Here is a 23,922-nt window from a genome sequence, read left to right on the forward strand (position 1 = left end):
CTGGCAAGGAACAAGGTGTATCGCTGTAACCTGGCTGCTGTCATTGCCGGAATGCCTTTCTTTGGACTGAAAATGGAAAGCAACGGCTGGTGATCCGTGACCAGTGTGAAACGCTTGCCACATAGGTATGCGTGGAATTTCTTGACGCCCCACACTAGCGCCAGTGCTTCTTTGTCGATTTGTGAGTATTTTTTCTCTGCATCGTTCAATGTTCGTGACGCGAATGCAACTGGCCTCTCTGACCCATCTTTCAGTGTGTGTGAAAGGACGGCCCCTAAGCCACAAGGGGACGCATCACAAGCCAACTTCACTGGCAGTTCAGGGTCGTAATGCATCAGGACCTGTTCAGATGTGATGAGCCGTTTTGCCTCCAGAAATGCATTTTCACACTGTTCTGTCCACCGCCATGTCCTATTCTTTTCCAGGAGCTGATTTATAGGCTGGAGTACTGCTGAAAGGTTTGGGAGGAATCTTCTGTAGTAATTGATCAGTCCCGCAAAAGATCGCACTTCTGTGATATTTTGTGGTCGTGGTGCCTGTACCACTGCCTCGATTTTGTCCTGTGTTTTGTGCAATCCATTGCGGTCAATTTCATGTCCACAGAAGACAATCTTGTCTTTGAAGAACTCACACTTCTGTAAGTTTGCCTGTAGACCATACTCTTTCAGTCTTTTCAGGACCTCTTCCAGGGTAGCCAGGTGTTCTTTGTCGGTGCGTCCTGTTATGATCATGTCATCCAGGATACACTGGGTTCCTGGGATTCCTTGCAAAATCTGGTCAATAGTTCGTTGCCAAATGGCTGGGGCCGATGCGATGCCAAAAACCAGGCGGTTATACCTGTATAGACCTTTGTGTGTGTTTATTGTCAGGTACTGTTTGGAGCTCTCTTCAACCGGTAGCTGCAGGTATGCCTGTTTCAGATCGATTTTACTGAAGTGTTTCCCACCAGCTAGTGCAGCAAAGATGTCCTCCAGGCGTGGCAAGGGGTATTGGTCCACATGCAACATTGAATTCACAGTTACCTTGAAGTCCCCACACATTCTAACAGACCCGTCTTTCTTCACAATAGGAACTATGGGTGTGGCCCATTCGCTTCTGTCCACTTTCGTCAGGATCCCTGTATCCTGCAAGCGATCGATTTCCGCTTCCATTGGTCTCAGGGAGTATGGAACCGATCTGGCTTTGCAGAATTTTGTGGTTGCGTCATCTCTCAGTACAAGTTTTGCTGTGAAGCCTTTTACTGTTCCCATCTGATTACTGAATACTGTGTTGTATTTCTTCCGCAAGTATTCCAGTATTTGGTCTGTGTCTTTCTCTTTGGACTGGAACGTGTGGAGCATTTTCAAATCACACCAGTTCAGCTTTATTTTTGAAAGCCATTCCCTGACAAATAATGGGGGGCCAGTTCCAGGCACCACATACAGCTGTAACTGCTGTGTTTGCCCCCCATAGCTCACTCTGACCTGTAACGCCCCCATTGGGCTCAATCTCTCTCCTGAGTAGGTCTTCAGCAACACATTTGTGTTCTTCAGCTTGATAGCCTTGAAGTGCTCATTGTAGACAGTAGTGGAAATTATAGACACTGCAGATCCTGTGTCCAGCTCCATTTTGAGGGTTTTGCCTTCGATATCTGGTGTCACCCATATTATGCTACTGCTGGGAGAAGTCACTGTGTTTAACTCCATTGTACCAATTAATCGTTAATCTGAATCACTGCCACTGTTCTCTGCTAGTGCATTCACAGACCCTTTAATTTTCTCAGTTTTCCTGTTGTGACTGAATTTTTCTCTGCATGCTCTTTGAATGTGCCCCCTTCTACTACATTTGTGACAAATTTCGTCTTTGAAAAGGCAGTCCTCTGCTCTGTGACCATCTCTGTCACACCTGTTGCATTTTTCGGCCAAACGGGGGCGCTGTCGGCTGCGCGAAAACTTGTGCAGGGAAGTTTGTGATAGGGCAGTATTTCTTTTACTTTGCAACTCAAATGCGTCTTTCGTCGCGATTTACATAGTCACAGCAATTTCAACAGCCTTTGCAAACGTGAGATCTGATTCTGTGAGCAAACGTTTTTGAATGTGTTCATGTTTCAGTCCACAAACAAATCTATCCCTTAATGTGTCATTTAGGTTCTCAGTTTCTTCAACTCTGCTACATATGTACTAACACCCTCACCCTCATTCTGATCTCTCTTGTGGAAACGAAAACGTTCCGCGATGAGGAGTGGTTTAGGTGATAGGTGATTTTGCAATATCTCCACAATCTCTGTGAATGTTTTATTTGAGGGCTTCAGAGGGGCAGTCAGATCTCTTAGCAAACTGTACGTTTTTGGGCCAATTAAACTCAACAACGCTGGTACTCTCTTGTTATCAGCAATGTCGTTTGCAATGAAGTACTGTTCCAGTCGTTCAATGTAAGTTGCCCAGTTTTCTTGCGTGTCATCAAACACATCTATTTTCCCGATGCTAGCCATTCTCTTACCTCCGGCTCCACGGGTCTTTGATCTGCCGCCTCGTTCTCGTTAGCTCTCCCCTCATCGTCACTGCTTGCTAGCTGTTGTGCTATAGGGTCAAAATCTTCCTCTCTTCCTACGAGCTCCATCTGCATTCGTGATGCACACTGCAGGTAATCATCCTCGTCGCCATTGTCGTGTCTTATCTCTTATTACTTATTTATATAATAAGAAAGACTCTGAATACAATAAATGGTACTGGAGCTTCACATTTTACTGGAATCAGTTAGTACCAGAATAACATAAAACAACGCTGCGCATGACTAAGGATGCTCCATTCTTAAAGGGGACATCAGTAATTAACATAACATAACAGTAAGTGTGGTATACAGAAGATTGCCTTATTTGGTAAAAGAACAAGTCTATATTATGGCAAGAACAGCTCAAATAAGCAAACAGAAATGACAGTCCACCATTACTTTAAGACATGAAGGTCAGTCAATACAGAAGCTGGTTGAGAGTATGCCAAGTTAACTTTAACACAGGTGCATGTAATCTCCCCTTAGTAGCATTTTTTAAAATCCAGCGGTTTTATGTAGCACAGTTCTACATTCTGCCCGTTGGTTAAAATGCACTCGCTATGTTACTATTATTATATTTGGTTCTGTTATGTAAAATACTATCATCATGTAATCTTGCAGACATTAATTTACATTTGCGCTAACAGTATGATCTGAGCAGAGCAATAAAGTATGTAGAGAATCCTGCACGTGCACAGGAGCTTTGGGACCTTTAGCTGTTGGGAAGAGGAATCCAGAAAATGTCACGTTCTGACCATAGTTCTTTTGTGTTTTCTTTGTTTTAGTGTTGGTCAGGACGTGAGCTGAGTGGGCATTCTATGTTGTGTGTCTAGTTTTCCCGTTTCTATGTTTGGCCTGATATGGTTCTCAATCAGAGGCAGGTGTTAGTCATTGTCTCTGATTGGGAACCATATTTAGGTAGCCTGTTTTGTGTTGGGTCTTCTGTCTTCGTGTGTCTGCACCAGACAGAACTCTTTCGTTTTTTTCCCACATTTGTTGTTTTGTATTTTGTAGTGTTCACGTTTATCGTCTTTATTAAACATGATCCACGCAGCGCTTTGGTCCTCTCCTTCGTCCAAAGAAGAAAGCCGTTACAGAAAAGTTTGACACTCAGCCTTGGCCTACAAAATACATATTGGTTAGTGACATTGTGTCAATAACCATTTAACCTACCATTTCCTAATAACCTGAAATAAAAAAGTTAGTAAAAAAAATTGTGCAGGTTGTGTGGATTATGAAGTTCAATATTTCCACGTTTTTTTCTCCTCCTGTTCGAGGTTTAATTGAGTTCATGTTTGATTATACTAGGCTGCACCACATCCGGCCGTGATTGGGAGTCCCATAGGATGGCGCACAATTGGCCCAGCATCGTCCGGGTTTGGCCGGGGTAGACCGTCATTGTAAATAATAATTTGTTCTTAACTGACTTGCCTAGTTAAATAAAGGTTACACAAATAAATCTTACATGCTATCCTTGCTTCATTGCTCATTTGATTTGGGATGTTGTTTAATGGTATTCACTTCCACATCTCCCTAAACGACACCTGTAATGTTGATATGCAATGAAATAACACCTGTTCCAGTACTAACCCACAGCCTTTAGGGGGGTCTTTCCTCCCATGATATGAGTCAGACCTAAAAATTGACTGGCATTAGGGCAGTTTGGGCAAATGCCAGATGGGCTGGTCCATCTTTAGCCCAGTGGGACAGTCTTAATTGGGGATTTTGGGCAGAATAATTATAATTTGGTTAATAATGTGGGGTCCCAAAAGGGGGGAGAAAATGGGACGGTGTGGGTGCCTTGAGAGAGTAAAATGGGTAGGTGTGTTAGAAATGCCTGGGCCCATTTCTGGTCCCAGTCCGTCCCTGGTCAGACCACACTGAAGTAAACATGCAGCAGTCCCCTGTTGTGTCACAGCAGGTAGCTTAAAATGTGATTTAAAATGTATTACAAATACAAGAAATGGCATTCACCCATGCTTTTTGCAAGCATAGGAACATCACTCATATGTAGGACAGTTAATGAAATGCTATGACATGTTTGTTATTGCAGGCATAGGAGACATTGCTTCGGGGGATTAGCGTTGTAGTAATAATGTTGTAGGTCCAGAGTGGTAAATCTGGTTATACATCCAAATTTATGTGTAAAATCCTGTTATGAGAAGAGCATTTCGTGACAAAAGGCAAGACATCATTCCTGTTGTTGTTAGGTGGTCAGGGTGAATTTTTATGATTTGTTACTATATGACTAGCAACATCTCCCTCACAATCCGTGGTGTCAAAGGCCACACTCATATCATCCATCAACATTAACCGATATGACAAGCCGATATTGAGTAGAACAAATGATTAGAATACAAGCGCTGAATACAAATCTACTGTATGCTATTAGAGTTCCAAGAGTAGTCTCAGAGCTGTGGCTCCCGCATGTTATTGGCCATGCCAGTGTTGTAATCCTTTAGCTTGGGGAAAGGAGGTGTGTAGTGTAACGGATGTGAAATGGCTAGCTAGTTAGCGGGTACGCGCTACTAGCGTTTCAATCAGTTACGTCACTTGCTCTGAAACCTACAAGTAGTGTTGCCCCTTGCTCTGCAAGGGCCGCGGCTTTTGTGGAGCGATGGGTAACGACGCTTCGTGGGTGACTGTTGTTGATGTGTGCAGAGGGTCCCTAGTTCGCGCCCGGGTCGGGGCGAGGGGACGTACCAAAGTAATACTGTTACATTGGTGCCGTGACCCGGATCACTGGTTGCTGCGGAAAAGGAGGAGGTTGAAAGGGGGGTGAGTGTAACGGATGTGAAATGGCTAGCTAGTTAGCGGGTACGCGCTACTAGCGTTTCAATCAGTTACGTCACTTGCTCTGAAACCTACAAGTAGTGTTGCCCCTTGTTCTGCAAGGGCCGCGGCTTTTGGGGAGCGACGGGTAACGACGCTTCGTGGGTGACTGTTGTTGATGTGAGCAGAGGGTCCCTGGTTCGCGCCCGGGTCGGGGCGAGGGGACGTACCAAAGTAATACTGTTACAGTAGCAACTGATAATGTAATAATTGCCAATAATGTAATAGCTGCTAATAATGTGATAACTTTTTAATTTATCATGTATTATACCATGGCATTGTTGAATACTTGTTTCCGATTGGCTGATTTACATACTTACATCAAAAATGTTATTTTGATTAATTTATTCATACTAATTTATTCATACTGTATCTAGGAACAGCCCTTAGCCGTGGTATATTGGCCATATACCACACCTCCCCGGGCCTTATTGCTTAACGGTAGAATTCAAAGGCTATATCATTCTTATATGCTCTGTTTGAGCTGCTTTTGAAAGCAAAAGTCGATTTGAAAACATTATTGGCATTGCTGAATTGTATTTTCATAATGACAAGCTAGGACTAATGGTTTGGTTAGCTAAACTTGCAATCTGTTTGTTTGGTTACCAAATCTGTTTGTTTGGTTATCTAAGTAACCTTGCTAGTAACCTTTCTAGCGGCAAATGTGTTGAATTATAGCCATGGTATAAAAGGGATAATCAACTCGGGGCTCTATGCGTTCTCTGGAAAATAAGGCATCTCTGTGGAAGGTCAGTTCCACTTCGCTAGCGCGTCGTTGAACACATCTTCCGCGTTCATTATTTTCCATAGAACGCATAGCCCCTCGATGATTATCCCTTACATAAATGCTGATAGTGTAATAAATATGCTGAATGCATCACGTAATAACGTTTTTTTTTGCATAATGTTATTACATAATAGTCATTACAATATGGGTTTATTATTACATTATATAGTGGATAACATTTATTTCATGAATAGTGTAGTAACTTTAACCCCCCCAAACCACATTCCTGAATCCTAGCTCTAAACCATGAATTTAGCAGTAATCTCAAGACTCACAATTGACTCCACAATACACACCCACAAACTCTACCCTCCCCCAATATAATCAAAGAAATACTTCACCTCTTAAAATGCTGTTTACTGTTATCGTTAAGGGACATAAGCCTTTGAAACAATTCAAGACATTTTCAACAATTGCTTAATGAAAAATGTATTCTTAATCAACATGTTTCAAACCTTAAGAATCACAGTTTAATTGAACAAATGTGGCACTACTGTACACTGTAAAAATGGAAAGACAATGAAAAATCACGATTGTGTAATGAAACCATGAAAAGTAATGCACCTAATCTGAGATCTGGTGTTTGGAGGGTGTTTGAATGTAAACCCAATGTAAATTATGATACACAGAATGTGTTTCAATTAAGTGGTAATGCCCGAGAAGCCGGTGTTTAAAGTGTATATTGGCACGGGTGTTGTTAGACTTCGTCTTGGGCTGGCAAACCGTGCCAAAATATCCTCCAAACAGCGACTTCGAGGGCATTGTCACTTTTATACAACGGGTTACCAACGTATTCAAATAACGATTTACATATTTTATTACTTTGATTAATTTATTCCTACAATTACTTCCATCCACAAGATTTAGTCCCGACACAGATATAGGGTTTCTACCCAAGCCGACTGGTCGTGCGTTCTATCGATTCAGTTGCCAGAGACGCGACCCAGACAATCAGTCTTTTTGTTCTGTATCTATGGACGTGACCCAGTCGTTCATTCTAAGTGTTGCATACTGGCTGGCAACGTTCTTATGCCTTGCTTGCTAGCTAGCTGGCTAATTTACAGTCACGTCAAACAGTGCAGCAGAATAACAACAATAGCTGCATTAGCATTTGTTTTTAAGCTGTTTACAAGTTACATTTATTTGGATGCACCCCTAGCAAAGAGCTAATGAGGCGCAATTTTGTTTGACATAGAAAATGTGCTCTCTCTCGTCAGGACACTGTTGTTCAGAGGAACTACAATAGCCAACAACACAGCTAACACAATCACTTCAAACTGAAGCTGGAAAGACTGCAAACTAGCTGCACTTTGTTTCGTTTGATCTTTTTTCAGCTGATTCATGATTTCGACTGGCTGAGAAAAGATGCCTGCCTGTCGGTCTCGTCCCGACTCCCTATACTTTCATTACTATGGAACTGCTGGAGATGGAATTTGAATATTGAAACAATGTTGCAAATGTCGGAAAGACAGACAGCAAGGTTTATTCAAATCTCCACTGTTGAAAACTAAATGTTAATCTAAAAGAAATGTGAAATAATATCGAGATGCTTTTTATAGTGGTTATCAAGTTTATAAATTGCCTGGCTGGGCTGATGACACAGTGGTCAGATGGCTGATGACATAGGGTAGTCAGATGGAACAGAGTATATAAGCATTTAGATTTATAGATTTTAGATTTAAATTTAGATTTATAGATTCATAGATTTAGCCGGTGTTAACCTCTGGAATAGACACCGGTTGGAATGCGGTTTTAACCAATCACCATTCAGGATTAGACCCACCTGTTGAATATAACAAAATAGAGGTACAGTGATCCCTCGCCACTTCGCGGTTCACTTATCGCGGATTCGCTATTTCGCGGATTTTCATAATGCATTTTTTTTTTTTTTTTGGTGCATTGTGCTCTGCATTCTGATTCGCTAAAAACTCACTCCCGCTTCTTGTATCAAAACATGCTACGAATTGTGCTATCATTTTGTCGTCTCGTGCAGTTATGTGTACGTACATAAAACAGCTTGGCAAATTTACATTAAGTTGGCCAAATTATCTTGTAATTTCGAACATCTCCTAAACCCATAATGTCGACGAAACGACCTGGACCGACAAAAGCACCTGCGGATGGGCCCAAACGGCGGAAGATGCTACCTATCTCAGATAAAGTTAAACTTCTGGACATGCTAAGGGAAGGTAAAAGCTATGCAGCCGTTGCTCGCCATTACGGAATCAATGAATCTTCCGTTCGTTACATAAAGAAGGAGGAAAAAAACATAAGGACGACAGCAGCAGTCAATTTTAATACGAATGCAAAAAGGGTTGTAACTGTCCGCAACAAGACCATGGTACGGATGGAGACGGCATTAGCTCTGTGGATTAATGACTGCAGGAAAAAAAACATAACCCTGGATACAAACGTTATCTGCACAAAAGCGAGAATGCTGTATGAAAACTTTGCTGTCAGTGACGGGGAAGAGGGAGAGGATGCCGGGCCCTCAGCAAGTGCTGCTGACACAGTGGGAGAGGATGCCAGGCCCCCAGCAAGTGCTGCTGACAAAGTGCCAAGCGCATTTAATGCAAGCAAGGGCTGGTTTGAAAAGTTTAAGAAACGCTTTGGACTTAAAAATGTTTGTCTGCACGGTGAGATGGCGTCTGCGGATACCGCTGAGGCAGAAGCCTTCGTGAACAATAAATTCAAGGCGATCATTGAGGAGGGGGGATATAAGCCCGAACAAGTTTTTAACATGGATGAGACTGCCTTATTTTGGAAACGAATGCCCTCCCGCACCTTCATCATGCAGGAAGAAGCCAAAGCCCCAGGATTTAAAGTTCACAAAGACCGTTTGACCCTGGCTATGTGCGGAAATGCCGCAGGTTTCATGATTAAACCGGGGCTGATTTACAGGTCTAAAAATCCCAGGGCGCTGAAAAACAAAAATAAGGATGATTTGCCTGTTTACTGGATGTACAATGCAAAGGCTTGGATGACAAAAGCGCTCAATCTGGATTGGTTCAAAAACTGTTTCATCCCGGAGGTCAAGTGTTATTTGAGAGGAAAGGGACTGAACTTTAAAGTGCTTCTGCTCCTTGACAACGCCGGAGGTCACGGTAATGATTTGGCATATGATGGTGTGCAAATCGAATTTCTGCCGCCAAACACTACATCCCTGATTCAGCCCATGGACCAAGGAGTCATCCGTGCTTTCAAGGCTCTCTATACGCGCAACACCCTGCAACATCTTGTTGACGCTATAGACTCGGATCAAGATTTCTCACTGAAGGACTACTGGCGTGGATACAACATCGCATCGTGTCTCCAAAACATTCAGAGGGCCATTCAGGAAATGAAAACGGAAACTCTGAAGGCCTGCTGGAAAAAACTATGGCCAGAGGCAGTGCAAAACGCAACCGGAGGCTCGCTTGACGAGGTCCACCACTCTGCCGTAGAAACAGCTGTGAATCTGGCTAAACAGATTGGAGGAGACGGCTTTAATGACACGAGTCCGGATGACATAAACGCCCTGATTGATGGAGACGCACAGCCGCTGACCGATGCAGAGCTGGCAGAAATGACAAAGCCACAAAGCAACGATGAAAGAGAAGAGGGAGAAGAGGACACGAGAGATGAGGAGGAAGGACTAACGCTTGGTCGCTTAGCAACCATGGTGCGAATGGCCACTGAACTTAAGCGAGTAGCTGAGGAATGGGACCCTTTGATGAGCCGTTCATTACAGTTCTCCAACGTAATCGATGGTGGCATGTCGGTGTACAAGGATCTTTTTGCAAAGAAGAAAAAAGAGCGACAACAGCTGCCTATCACTATGTTCTTCTCCCGAACAAACACACCTGCACCGCGGGCTTCAGAAGAAGAGAACACTGCAGAGCGCAGTCAGGATGCAGCGGCCCAGTCTGAAGAGCAGTGAAACGGCCTACACGTGAGTCACTGTATTTGTATACATGTAATAGTTGCTAATTGTAAAAAAAAAAAAAGTTTTCTATTTCGCGGATTTCACTTATCGCGGCTCATTTTCGGAACGTAACCCCCGCGATAAAACGAGGGATTACTGTACTCTGAAACGCCCAACGTTCTTCAGCTTGAATATTTGTATTTTTAAGAGTGTTTTGAAAAAACTTTTTGGGGGTTCAGGCAGCATTAAAACAAAAAAATATATAACTTTTTTTGCAGACTTTGTCTCTCATACAATCACATCGTTAAGAAATGAAAATAGTTTATAGCCTACATGTTGATTGATGATAAGGGCATATGTAGGGCCATATTTTTCAACGCTTTATTTAGACAGATTAGAAATGGGAGGAGACAGAGAAGGAGTGAAAGTGGGAAAGGCAGAAGCGGGGATTGAAGACCCGATTTCTGGGTCAGTAAGATGTGTGAGAGCAAAATTGCAAGATTATGTTATAATACTTTTATTGCATCAAATGGTTGTTTTATGCAACAGAAAATAGTATTGTTAACTATTGTGTGTGTGCTCTACAGAGGATGGGCCTCTGAGAGATAACACTGGCAGGAGATTTACAATGTCTTTTGGGTGATAAAACCTAAAGAGCATTCCAGAGCATGAGTTAATGTTTCTGTTCTATACCGTACCAGGGAGAGATGGTTCCAGTTTGGAGTCGGAGGGACAGTGTCACGCCCTGACCTTAGAGAGCCTTTTTACTTCTCTATTTGGTTAGGTCGGGGTGTAATTTGGGTGGGCATTTTCTATTTCTTTGTTGGCCGGGTATGGTTCCCAATCAGAGGCTATCGTTGTCTCTGATTGGGGATCATACTTAGGCAGCGTGTGTAGTTGTGTGTAGTTGCTTTCTGCACTGCATGTAGCTTTACGTTCGTTTTTGTATTTTGTTGTTTTTTCGGTGTCATTTAAATAAAATAAAAATGTACGCCTACGACGCTGCACCTTGATCCAATCCAATCCATCTCTAAACGAATGTGACAGACACTGTCACGCTAGTCTTCCTCCTTTTCTGAGGAGGAGTAGTTGGACGGATCGGAGGACCAATTTGCAGCATGGTAAGTGTTCATCTTGGATTTATTTAGAAAAGAGAACACTGAACGAACTATACAAAAATAACAAACAACGAACATGAGGCTATCGAATAATAGTGCTGACACAAAACACTACACATAGATAATCACCCACAACCCACAATGACAAAACAGGCTACCTAAATATGGCTCCCAATCAGAGACAACGACAAACACCTGCCTCTGATTGAGAACCATATCAGGCCAAACACATAGAAATAGACAAACTAGACATAGAACATACAACATAGAATGCCCACTCAGATCACACCCTGACCAAACAAAACATAGAAACATACAAAGCAAGTCAGGTCAGGTCAGGGCGTGACAGACACACTGGTCTCTATACAATGAAAACTGTTGACACAGCAGATACTGCCTGCTATGTATTATATGTATCTTTCAGACAAATCTTTACCTTGTGACCCATTCTATATATCTGTTGTTCATCATGTAGGTTGAAAGGGGTGTATCTTGGCTATAAAATACCTTTGTACTTTCGTCTCGGGGCTCTCAATGAATCAACTTAGCGTGATTCGTCGACCAGCCATTGCAAAGCTCTCACTAATAAAGATTCAGTTTAAGTACAACTCTGACTTGTGTGATAAGTTTGTCTCTCCTCATTTGATAATACAGAAATTAACCACCACAGATGGTACATTTAATTGGAATTTCATTGGAATTGTATACACTCAACCACACTGTAAATAATTATTCTGTTATGAATTGAAATTCACAAAAAAACTACGACAAAAACAAAAACTTAATAAAAATGAATGCAAGTCGTTTCATTGATTTGTTCATTTCATTTTACTTTCCAAAAATAGGAATAAATCCAACTTAATATGTTTCTCAAAATGTAATTATATTTTTTGAGGATAACCAAGAAAATTGAGTGATTGAATTCATGGGAAGTCTGGTTTTAATAGCCTTGCTCTTCCTATCGTGCCACTTGGCTCCGTTTTCAGAGGACTGTGGGAAATTCACCATTTTTGTACTTTAATTATTTTACACAATATTGTACTCATGCTTGAACAAAGAAAAGTATAATCTATATTAGTATTCAGCAGCTTGTTGTTCCATGATGTGTAGGCCTAATGAATCATGATGAACGGATATCAAAACCGTCAGACAAAATGACTCTCAATGATGAAACGACCCATTCCCACATTTCCATTTCTTTATCTATATATATTTTTTCTTTGATATGTGTTTTATTTATTGTCACAAACAAACAGAAACATCACAACCACCACACCCAATACACACCACAACATGCCCACACCTGTCCATGAATGTACAAAAACACACAGTAGCTTCCCTTTTCAATACACAATATATATTGAGTGTACATAACATTAAGGACACCTGCTCTTTCCATCACATTCTGACCATGTAAAATCAGGTAAAAGCTGTGATCCCTTATTGATGTCACTTGTTAAATCCACTTTAATCAGTGTAAATGAAGGGGAGGAGACAGGTTAAAGAAGAATTTTTAAGCTTTGAGACAATTGAGGCATCGGTTGTGTATGTGAGCCATTCAGAGGGTGAATAGGCAAGACAAGTGCCTTAGACCGCTGCACCACTCGGGAGCCCTCATATGAGGTGGTCCAAGACCTCCAGCTTTATAAGGTAAGTGTAAACCCTTCAATTTGACTTATGAGGTCTTTCCATTCCAAATTAAGTTGGAGAGTAGGCCATTTATTTTCTTAAAGAAGTTTGATAGAAATTAAACTGGTAAGGTTTGGAATATATACATCGACCGTGGTAATATATTAATTTTGATTATGCTGACCATACCTAACCTAACATAAAAATTGTGTGAGTTCTCCATCTCTGAACATCGGATTAAATTTTATTTAGTAAAGGAGAGTAGTTGATTTTATAGGCCTCCTCCAAATTGCATGGTATCAATACGTCCAGGTCTTTCATGTGTCTTTGTCCATTTTCACTGAAATCTGCTTTCCAAGCTTGAAAAGTCATAATTAGAAATGGGTATTATTTCAGTTTTTTTCCAATTCACTTTGAATCACCATACATCACCATACAGTGCCTTCAGAAAGTATTCACACCCCTTTGACGTTTTCCATATTTCGTTGTGTTACAGCCTGAATTTAAAATTGATAACATTTCGATTTTGTGTCAATGGCCTACACACAATACCCCATAATGCAGTGGACAACAAACTTTTCTGAGTCAAGATCACTTTGAGTCAAAATGCAAGCCGAGCTTAACCGCTCACATTTAAAAAAAAAAAACATGACTTAAAACACGTAAGTCTTTGCAACATTAACCATCTGATGCTCAGTCTGAGGAGAGGGAGGGAGCAGCGGTGATGCTGCCTCTCACCCGACTTAACGTTCCTGTTCCTGCTCTCTCCATCATTCCGTTGAGAAAAGGATACAGTCTTTCAGCTGATAGTGAAACTTAAGTCGCACTGAATTATTTCTGCCTCATGCACCAATTCATGTTGTTACTCCTATTGGCGATAGCCCACTTGATTTGCTCTCTGGGCCTGACGGGCAGGCGGAGATCTGCCTTCAGACACATGAAATCGTTGAAAATGGGAACACTTTGCCTTCCCAGTGCTAGGGCTGCTGAATCAAATGCACCTACTGCCAACAGCGCGAAACAAATAAAAATAGGCTTTATCGTTGAGTTTTTTACAGAAATGTTCACGATTGACTGGTTGGTGACCACTGCCGTAATGTATTCCAAAGTGGAATGATGTTTTTACAAATCAATACAAAATGAAAAGCTGAAATGTCTTGAGTCAATAGGTATTCAACCTTTTTGTTATGGCAAGCATAAACAAGTTCAGAAGTAAAACAAGTCACATAGTGAACTGCATGGACTCACTCTGTCTGCCATAATAGTGTTTAACAGGATTGTTTAATGACTACCTCATCTCTGTACCCCACACCAGTGGTGTGTACTCATGGATGCCAAGGGAAGCCATGCTTCCCCAAAACATTTACCAAGACAAAAACGCTATTTCAGCCACACCAATTGCTGACAGGTGTATAAAATCCAGCACACAGTCATGCAATCGCCATAGACAAACATTGGCAGTAGAATGGCCTTACTGAAGAGCTCAGTAACCTTCAACATGGCATCGTCATAGGATGCCACCTTTCCAACAAGTCAGTCTGTCAAATTTCTACCCTGCTATAGCTTCCCCGGGCAACTTTAAGTGCTGTTATTGTGAAGTGAAAATGTCCTGGAGCAAGAACGACTCAGCCGCAAAGTGACAGGTCACACAAGCTCACAGAACGGGACCGCCAAGTGCTGAAAATGTCAGCACAAGAAATGTTGGTCGGGAGCTTCATGAAATGGAATTCCATCGCTCAGCAACCGCACACAAGCCTAAGATCACCATATGCAATGCCAAGCGTCAGCTGGAGTGGTGTAAAGCTTGCCTCTATTGGACTCTGGAGCAGTGGAAATGCGTTCTCAGGAGTGATGAATCAAGCTTCACCATTTAGCAGTCCGATGTACGAATCTAGAATGCTACCTGCCCCAATGCGTAGTGCCAACTGTAAAGTTTGGTGGAGGAGGAATAAAGGTCTGGGGCTGCTTTTCATGGTTCGGACTAGGCCCCTAAGTTCCAGTGAAGGGAAATCTTAACGCTACAGCATACGATGACATTCTAGACAATTATGTGCTTTAAACTTTGTGGCAACAGTTTTGGGAAAGCACTTTCCTGATTCAGCATGACAATTCCCCCGTGCACAAAGCGATGTCCATACAGAAATGGTTTGTCGAGATTGGTGTGGAAGAACTTAACTTGTTGCTGCCCATAGCATTGAATGCAAGGGAAGCCAGCCAGAATTTGGCCTCCCTTAATAACAAAAACATAAAATAATAGCCAATCAGCGATAGGGATTTGGACTTGTGGTTTTACATAATTCTTCGTTCTGGCCAATGATTATAAAGGCGATTTTGATCCAACCATAATTTCATACATTGTGCCCCTGGCCTGAGAGAATGGAAGTTCAACATGTAGCTAGATGTAGTAGGCTAATGTTAACTAGCTGGCCTGGCGTATTGTTGCCCAAGGAAGTTAGGCTAGCAAGCAAGTATTTTAGCCAGGTAGCCTAAGACAACAAAAACTAAAAGTGTGTACTGTATGACAGAGGAATAGACTGTTTAGGCAACATGAAAGAGGAGGACAGCATTGGCATTTCTCTACAAGTAGGGTGAGTCAACATGTTTTTTCTACTTGCACACAAATGTTGAAATGGTGCTGGAATAGTGGAGGCACCACCTGTTTTCTTTGCGACTTGCGGTAACTCCGTGGTTCTTTATCAATAGTTGTTTAGTTGTCCGAAAATGTCAGAAACATTACCTCGCTTGACCATGCTGTAGGTCATGTAACTGTTTGTTACATGCAATATGTTTTGTGGACTTCACAGGACAGATGTTGCTCTCTGGTTTTGTAATGAAACAAAGGTGTGGTTGAATTTACTCTGCCATTGTGTCTTCTTATTGTCTCGACCTTATGCCTATAGTATATATCACAGTGTCTAGGCATATGATCTAGGTTATAGCGCAAACAACGCAATTATCACAACACATACAGTAGATTGTAAAATGGCTTTTTTTCCTGACTTCCCTGGTGATTTTGCCCATGCACCGCTACTGCCCACACATACAATTATCTGTAATGTCCCTTAGTCGATCAGTGAATTTCAGATTCAACCAGAAAGACCAGGAAAGTTTCCCATTGCCCCACAAAGAAGGGCACCGATTGGTAAAAAAGCAGACACTAAATATCCCTTTGAGCATTGTGAAGTTATTACTTACACTTTGGATGGTGTATCAATACACCTAGTCACTAAAAAGATACAGGCGTCCTTCCTAAACCACTCAGGGATTTCACCATGAGGCCAATGGTGACTTTAAAACAGTTACAGAGTTTAATGGCTGTGATAGGAGAACACTTATGATGGAGAAAGAACATTGTAGAGGAAGCCATAGGTGGAGTTTACTCCATACGTTTCCCAGTTGAACATCTCACTGGCATCACAGGCTATAGTAAAGCACCACACACCAGTCATTTCCGGTCACAACTTGCAGACTTGTTTACGTGCTGCTGTGTGTTTTATTGCTAACCTTACTTTGCGACCTGACAACTTTACGTTTTTTACCTTTTAATTAGCGTTAATATTTTTAGTTTTTCCCTCGTTCAACTTTTTTTTCATTCAACTTTTTCACTCTGGACGCATTATCTGGATGTGGTTCATCAGGACCTCCACCAGCCGAAGCTAAGTAGTAACATTAACATGATGCCTTCTAATTGCAGTCACTGTACTCATTATATACAGGAGAACGATCGCCTTACGGCAAGGATAGCTGTGCTGCAAGTCCAGCTTCAGACGCAATCGTTAGGCAAGGGTAATTTCAGTGTAGGAAAGGATGAAACAGCGTCTGTACCACCAGTAAGTACAGATAGTAGTATAAATCCCCTCGCACAGTCCCCGCAGCCGGACAACTTTCTCATGGCTTCTGGAGGGAAATGCTGTAGGAATGCTCAACCGGTGTCACTCATTCAGCCGACAGAAACTTTCAACCGGTTCTCCCAATTAAGCAGCGAGTTGAGGCCGAGCCTTCTCTGGTCTCTACTCCTCCCGTTACGGGGTCTGAGATGCCGAAGCCTCCCACCATTAGCTATGACAAATTGAAAACCCTAGTCATTGGCGACTCCATTACCCGTAGTATTAGACTTAAAACGAATCATCCAGCGATCATACACTGTTTACCAGGGGGCAGGGCTACCGACGTTAAGGCTAATCTGAGGATGGTGCTGGCTAAAGCTAAAACTGGCGAGTGTAGAGAGTATAGGGATATTGTTATCCACGTCGGCACCAACGATGTTAGGATGAGACAGTCAGGTCACCAAGCGCAACATAGCTTCAGCGTGTAAATCAGCTAGAAAGATGTGTAACATCAAGTAATTGTCTCTGGCCCCCTCCCAGTTAGGGGGAGTTATGAGCTCTACAACAGTCTCACAACTCAATCGCTGGTTGAAAACCGTTTTCTGCCCCTCCCTAAAGATAGAATTTGTAGATAATTGACCCTCTTTCTGGGACTCACCCACAAACAGGACCAAGCCTGGCCTGTTGAGGAGTGACGGACTCCATCCTAGCTGGAGGGGTGCTCTCATCTTATCTACAAACATAGACAGGGCTCTAACTCCCCTAGCTCCACAATGAGATAGGATGCAGGCCAGGCAGCAGGCTGTCAGCCAGCCTGTCAGCTTAGTGGAGTCTGCCACTAGCACAGTCAGTGTAGTCAGCTCAGCTATCCCCATTGAGACCGTATCTGTGCCTCGACCTAGGTTGGGCAAAACTAAACATGGCAGTGTTCGCCTTAGCAATCTCACTGGAATAAAGACCTCCTCCATTCCTGCCATTATTGAAAGAGATTGTGATACCTCACATCTCAAAATAGGGCTACTTAATGTTAGATCCCTCACTTCCAAGGCAGTTATAGTCAATGAACTAATCACTGATCATAAATCTTTCAGTCAGGCCAATCTGATGTGATTGGCCTGACTGAAACATGGCTTAAGCCAGATGTATTTACTGTGTTAAATGAGGCCTCACCTCCTGGTTACACTATTGACCATATCCCCCGTGCATCCCGCAAAGGGGGAGGTGTTGCTAACATTTATGATAGCAAATTTCAATTGACAAAAAAAAACGACGTTTTCGGAGTTTGAGCTTCTAGTCATGAAATCTATGCAGCCTACTCAATCACTTTTTGTAGCTACTGTTTACAGGCCACCTGGGCCATATACAGCGTTCCTCACTGAGTTCTCTGAATTCCTATCGGACTTTGTAGTCATGGCAGATTATATTCTAATTTTTGGTGACTTTAATATTCACATGGGAAAGTCCACAGACCCACTCCAAAAGGCTTTCGGAGACATCATCGACTCAGTGGGTTTTGTCCAACATGTCTCCGGACCTACTCACTGCCACAGTCATACTCTGGACCTAGTTTTGTCCAGTGGAATAAATGTTGTGGATCTTAATGTTTTTCCTCATAATCCTGGAGTATTGGACCACCATTTTATTACGTTTGCAATTGCAAAAAATTATCTGCTCAGACCCCAACCAAGGATCATCAAAAGTTGTGCTATAAATTCTCGGACAACCCAAAGATTCCTAGATGCCCATCCAGACTCCCTCCGCATACCCAAGGACGTCAGAGTACAAAAATCAGTTAACCACCTAACTGAGGAACTCAATTTAACCTTGTGCAATACACTAGATGCAGTCGCACCCCTAAAAACCAAAAACATTTGTCATAAGAAACTATCTCACTGGCATACAGAAAATGCCCGAGCTCCAAAGCAAGCTTCCAGACAATTTGTGCGGAAATGGCACCACACCAAACTGGAAGTCTTCCGAATAGCTTGGAAAAACAGTACCGTGCAGTATCACTGCTGCTCGATCATCCTATTTTTCCAACTTAATTGAGGAAAATAAGAACAATCCAAAATGTATTTTTGATACTGTCGCAAAGCTAACTAAAAAGCACCATTGCTCAAGAGAGGATGGCTTTCACTTCAGCAGTGATACATTCAAGAACTTCTTTGAGGAAAAGATCATTAGAAAGCAAATTACAGACTCCTCTTTAAATCTGCGTATTCCTCCAAAGCTCAGTTGTCCTGAGTCTGCACAACTCTGCCAGGACCTAGGATCAAGGGAGACACTCAAGTGTTTTAGTACTATATCTCTTGACACAATGATGAAAATAATCACAATCATGGCCTCTAAACCTTCAAGCTGCATACTGGACCCTTCCAACTAAACTACTGAAAGAGCTGCTTCCTGTGCTAGGCCCTCCTACGTTGAACATAATAAACAGCTCTCTATCCACCGGATGTGTACCAAACTCACTAAAAGTGGCAGTAATAAAGCCTCTCTTGAAAAGCCAAACCTTGACCCAGAAAATATAAAAAACCTATATCGAATCTCCCATTCCTCTCAAATATTTTAGAAAAAGCTGACTCACTGCCTTCCTGAAGACAAACAATGTATACAAAATAATTCAGTCTAGTTTTAGACCCCATCATAGCACTGAGACTGCACTTGTGAAGGTGGTAAATTACCTTTTAATGGCGTCAGACCGAGGGTCTGCATCTGTCCTCGTGCTCTTAGACCTTAGTGCTACTTTTGATACCATCGATCACCACATTCTTTTGGAGAGATTGGAAACCCAAATTGGTCTACACGGACAAGTTCTGGCCTGGTTTAGATCTTATATGTCGGAAAGATATCAGTTTGTCTCTGTGGATGGTTTGTCTTCTGACAAATCAACTGTACATTTTGGTGATCCTCAAGGTTCCGTTTTAGGACCACTATTGTTTTCACTATATATTTTACCTCTTGGGGATGTCATTCGAAAATATAATGTTAACTTTCACTGCTATGCGGATAACACACAGCTGTACATTTTGATGAAACATGGTGAAGCCCCTGCTGTTTTCAACTCTCTAGAAACAGCAGGAGCGGTAGAGATACTCTGAATGATCGGCTATGAAAAGCCAAGTGACATTTACTCCTGAGGTGCTGCACCCTCGACAACTACTGTGATTATTATTATTTGACCATGCTGGTCATTTATGAACATTTGAACATCTTGGCCATGTTCTGTTATAATCTCCACCCGGCACAGCCAGAAGAGGACTGGCCACCCCTCATAGCCTGGTTCCTCTCTAGGTTTCTTCCTAGGTTTTGGCCTTTTTAGGGAGTTTTTCCTAGCCACCGCGCTTCTACACCTGCATTTCTTGCTGTTTGGGGTTTTAGGTTGGGTTTCTGTACAGCACTTTGAGATATCAGCTGATGTAAGAAGGGCTTTATAAATACGTTTGATTTGAAGTGTTTTGTTGACTTTCATTAAATAATGAACACTAACCACTCTGCATTTTAGTCCGACCCTTACTCCTTTTCCTCATCCGAGGAGGAGGAATTAGACAGCCGTTACAGAAACACCCACCACCAAAGGATCAAGCGGAGTGGTAAAGGGCAGCGGCAGCAGCAACAGAGGACACAGGACTCGTGGACTTGGGAGGAGATCCTGGACGGCAAAGGACCCTGGGTTCAGCCAGGAGAATATCGCCGTCCCAAGGCGGAGTTGGAGGCAGCAAAGGCAGAGAGGCGCTGGTATGAGGAGGCAGCGCGGCGACGCGGTTGGGAGCCCGGGAGTCAGACTAAATACTATTATTTTGTTATTATTTTTACACCTCCGTTTTGTATCTGTCCAACTTTTCCACAGTGTGCGGGTGTCCATCCCTCCTAGTATTCTTGTTTGAAACCAACAGACACTATTTTATATAAAAGACCTTTGGCACAGATGGCCAACCATCATTTCTGTCACGTTCTGACCTTAGTTCCTTTTTTATGTCTTTATTTTAGTTTGGTTAGGGCGTGAGTTGGGGTGGGCATTGCCAGGGCGTGAGTTGGGGTGGGCATTGCATGCCTGCGCTCCGCTCGTGCCGGGCGAATGTGTGCATTGAGCCTAAGGGAGTGGTGCGAGTGGGTTGCACCAGATCTCCAGTGCTCCCCCACAGCCCGGTTCAACCTGTGCCTGCACTCTGGAGGGTCCGGGCTAAAGTGGTCATCCAGCCTGGAGAAGTGGTGCCAAGGCTGCGCACCAGAGCTCCAGTGCTCCCCCACAGCCCGGTCCTTCCGGTGCCGCCTCCAAGCACCAGGTCTACTGTAGGTCTCCCCAGCCTGGTGGGTCCTGTGGCAGCTCCACGCACCAGGCTGTTTCTCTGTCTCCTCCCTCCAGGTTCTGTCTCCAAGCCAGAGCCGCCCGCCAGTCCGGAGCTGCCAGAGCCGCCCGCCAGTCCGGAGCTGCCAGAGCCGCCCGCCAGTCCGGAGCTGCCCGCCAGTCCGGAGCTGCCAGAGTCGCCCGCCAGTCCGGAGGCGCCCGCCAGTCCAGAGGCGCCCGCCAGTCCAGTGGTGCCCTCTACTAGGGTCTCCAATCCGGGGTCGGTGGCGAGGGTCGCCACTTCTAAGGTGCCACATAAGTGGGCCGAGACTATGGTGGAGTGGGGTCCACGTCCCGCTCCAGAGCCGCCACCGCGGTAAATGTCCACCCAGACCCTCCCCTATAGGTTCAGGTTTTGCGTCAGGAGACCGCACCTTTGGGGGGGGGGGGGGGGGGGGGGGGGGGGGTACTGTCACGTTCTGACCTTAGTTCCTTTTTTATGTCTTTATTTTAGTTTGGTCAGGGCGTGAGTTGGGGTGGGCATTCTATGTTGTTTTTCTATGTTTTGTTCTGTGGGTTATATTTCTAGGTGTTTGGCATAGTGTGGTTCCCAATCAGAGGCAGCTGTTTATCGTTGTCTCTGATTGGGAGCCATATTTAGGTAGCCTGTTTTTCATTGTGTGTTGTGGGTGATTGTTTCCTGTGTTAGTGTTTGTTTCACATTTTCAGGACTGTTTCGGTTTTCATTATTCATTCACTTTGTTATTTTTGTATTTTTGTCGTGTTCAGTTTTATTAAAATATAATGGACACTTACCACACTGCACATTGGTCTGATCCTTCGTACTCCTCGTCTGAAGAGGAGGAAAACCGTTACAATTACTATATAGTTCCACAAAACACACAGTGCTGAAAACTTAAGGAGCCATACAAATTTAAGGACCACTCTGTTTAAAAACAAAACTACTCTGAGACTCTCTTAGCCAAAAATCCATTAACCAATAATGCTGACAAGGTAAAAACCTGTCGTTCTGCCCCGGAGCAAGGCAGTTAAGCCACTGTTCACCGGTCGCCGAAGACGTGGATGTCGATTAAGGCAGCCCCCCACACCTCTCTGATTTAGAGGGATTGGGTTAAATGCGGAAGACGCATCAGTTGAATACGTTCATTTGGAAAACTGACTAGGTATCCCCCTTTCCCTTTCACTAATATTGAGTTGCACCCCCCCAGAACAGCCTCAATTCATCAGACAAGGAGTCGAAAGTGTTCCACAGGAATGCTGGCTCATGTTGACTTCAATATGCTGGCCCATGTGGACTTCAATGCTTCCCACCATTGTGTCAAGTTGGCTGGATGTCGGTTGGGTGGTGGACCATTCTTGATACACACAGGAAACCGTTGAGTGTGAAAAACCCAGCAGTGTTGCAGTTCTTGACACAAACCGGTGTGCCTGGCACCTACCCCGTTCAAAGATACCTAAATATTTTGTCTTCCCCATTCAGCCTCTGCGTGGCACATATACACAATCCATGTCTCAATTGTCACAAGGCTTAAAAATCATTCTTTAACCTGTCTCTTCCCCTTCATCTACACTGATTGAAGTGGATTTATACAAGTGACATCAATAACGGATTATATCTTTCACCTGGATCCACCTATGTCATGGAAAAAGCAGATGTTCTCAGACCACTCCCAGACAGTCCTTTGCTATGAATGTCACGTTCATTATAAGGATCGGACAAAGGCGCAGCGTGGTGTGCGTACATTCTTATTTATTTAAAGAATGAACACTGAACAAACTAACAAAATAACAAAACGAACCGTGAAGCTATACAAACGAGTGCTGACAGGCAACTACACATAGACAAGATCCCACAACAGAAAGTGGGAAACAGGGCTACCTAAATATGATCCCCAATCAGAGGCAACGATAAACAGCTGTCTCTGATTGGGAACCATATCAGCCCAACATAGAAATACAAAACCCCTAGACCTACAACAACCCTAGACATACAAAACCCTAGACATACAACACTAGAGTACTCACCCTAGTCACTCCCTGACCTAACCAACATATATAGAAAACAGAGATATCTAAGGTCAGGGCGTGACAATGAAGCTATTTTAATGTACTTAAAAGATATTGAGACAAAAATGGCGGCATTGGACCTTTAATGAGAGAGGTCAGATATAGCTTTTAAAAATAATGAATTGAGTTGACACCAATAAATGTATATTTTCACTATGAAATTGGGCCCAACATGAAAAAAAACACAAATTGTTAGTTTAATTTGCTGAGAAACTCTTTATCTACAAATTCATGGCAGTGCTTATTGGATATGAGTGGTATATTGAAACAGACACCTTCATATGAGAAATGTGGAAGAGTAATGGGTCAGACACACCGAGAAATCTTACTGCCAATACGTACTTGCCTTCTCTGCCCAGTGTTGACAGTTAACTTTTGTTTTTCACACAGCCCAGTTTAACCACAGATCAAAAGGTGTCAGTAGCTTGTTTGGCTTTGTGCCTGCTGTAGACAGCTAATGTTAGCTCGCTAACTAGTAAACTGCGCTACTATCCGGACTATCCAAATAAAGTGTGGCCAGAATTTGTAGTAAGCCCTTACTAGCGTAGCTAGCAACATAATAATTAAATCACAATGGATTTGTTTTTGAATGAAGCAGCTGCCTGTATGCTGCCGAGAGTAACACGCCCATTTTCTCAGCTAAGACAGAAGCTAGAATGGCGTAGTGAAAGCAGCACATTCCTAATGCGGAGGATGAGCTCCCTGCAAAAAACCAACCCCACACCATCACACCTCCTCCTCCTCCATGCTTCACGGTGGGAACTATACATGCAGAGATCATCCGTTCACCTACTCTGCGTCTCACAAAGACACGGCGGTTGGAACCAAAAATCTTCAATTTGGAGATCAGACCAAAGGACAGATTTCCACCTGCTTGTGTTTCTTGGCCCAAGCAAGTCTCTTCTTCTTTTTGGTGTCAG

The sequence above is a fragment of the Salvelinus fontinalis genome, chromosome 3, assembly GCF_029448725.1.
Source record: "Salvelinus fontinalis isolate EN_2023a chromosome 3, ASM2944872v1, whole genome shotgun sequence".
Taxonomy (NCBI): Eukaryota; Metazoa; Chordata; class Actinopteri; order Salmoniformes; family Salmonidae; genus Salvelinus; species Salvelinus fontinalis.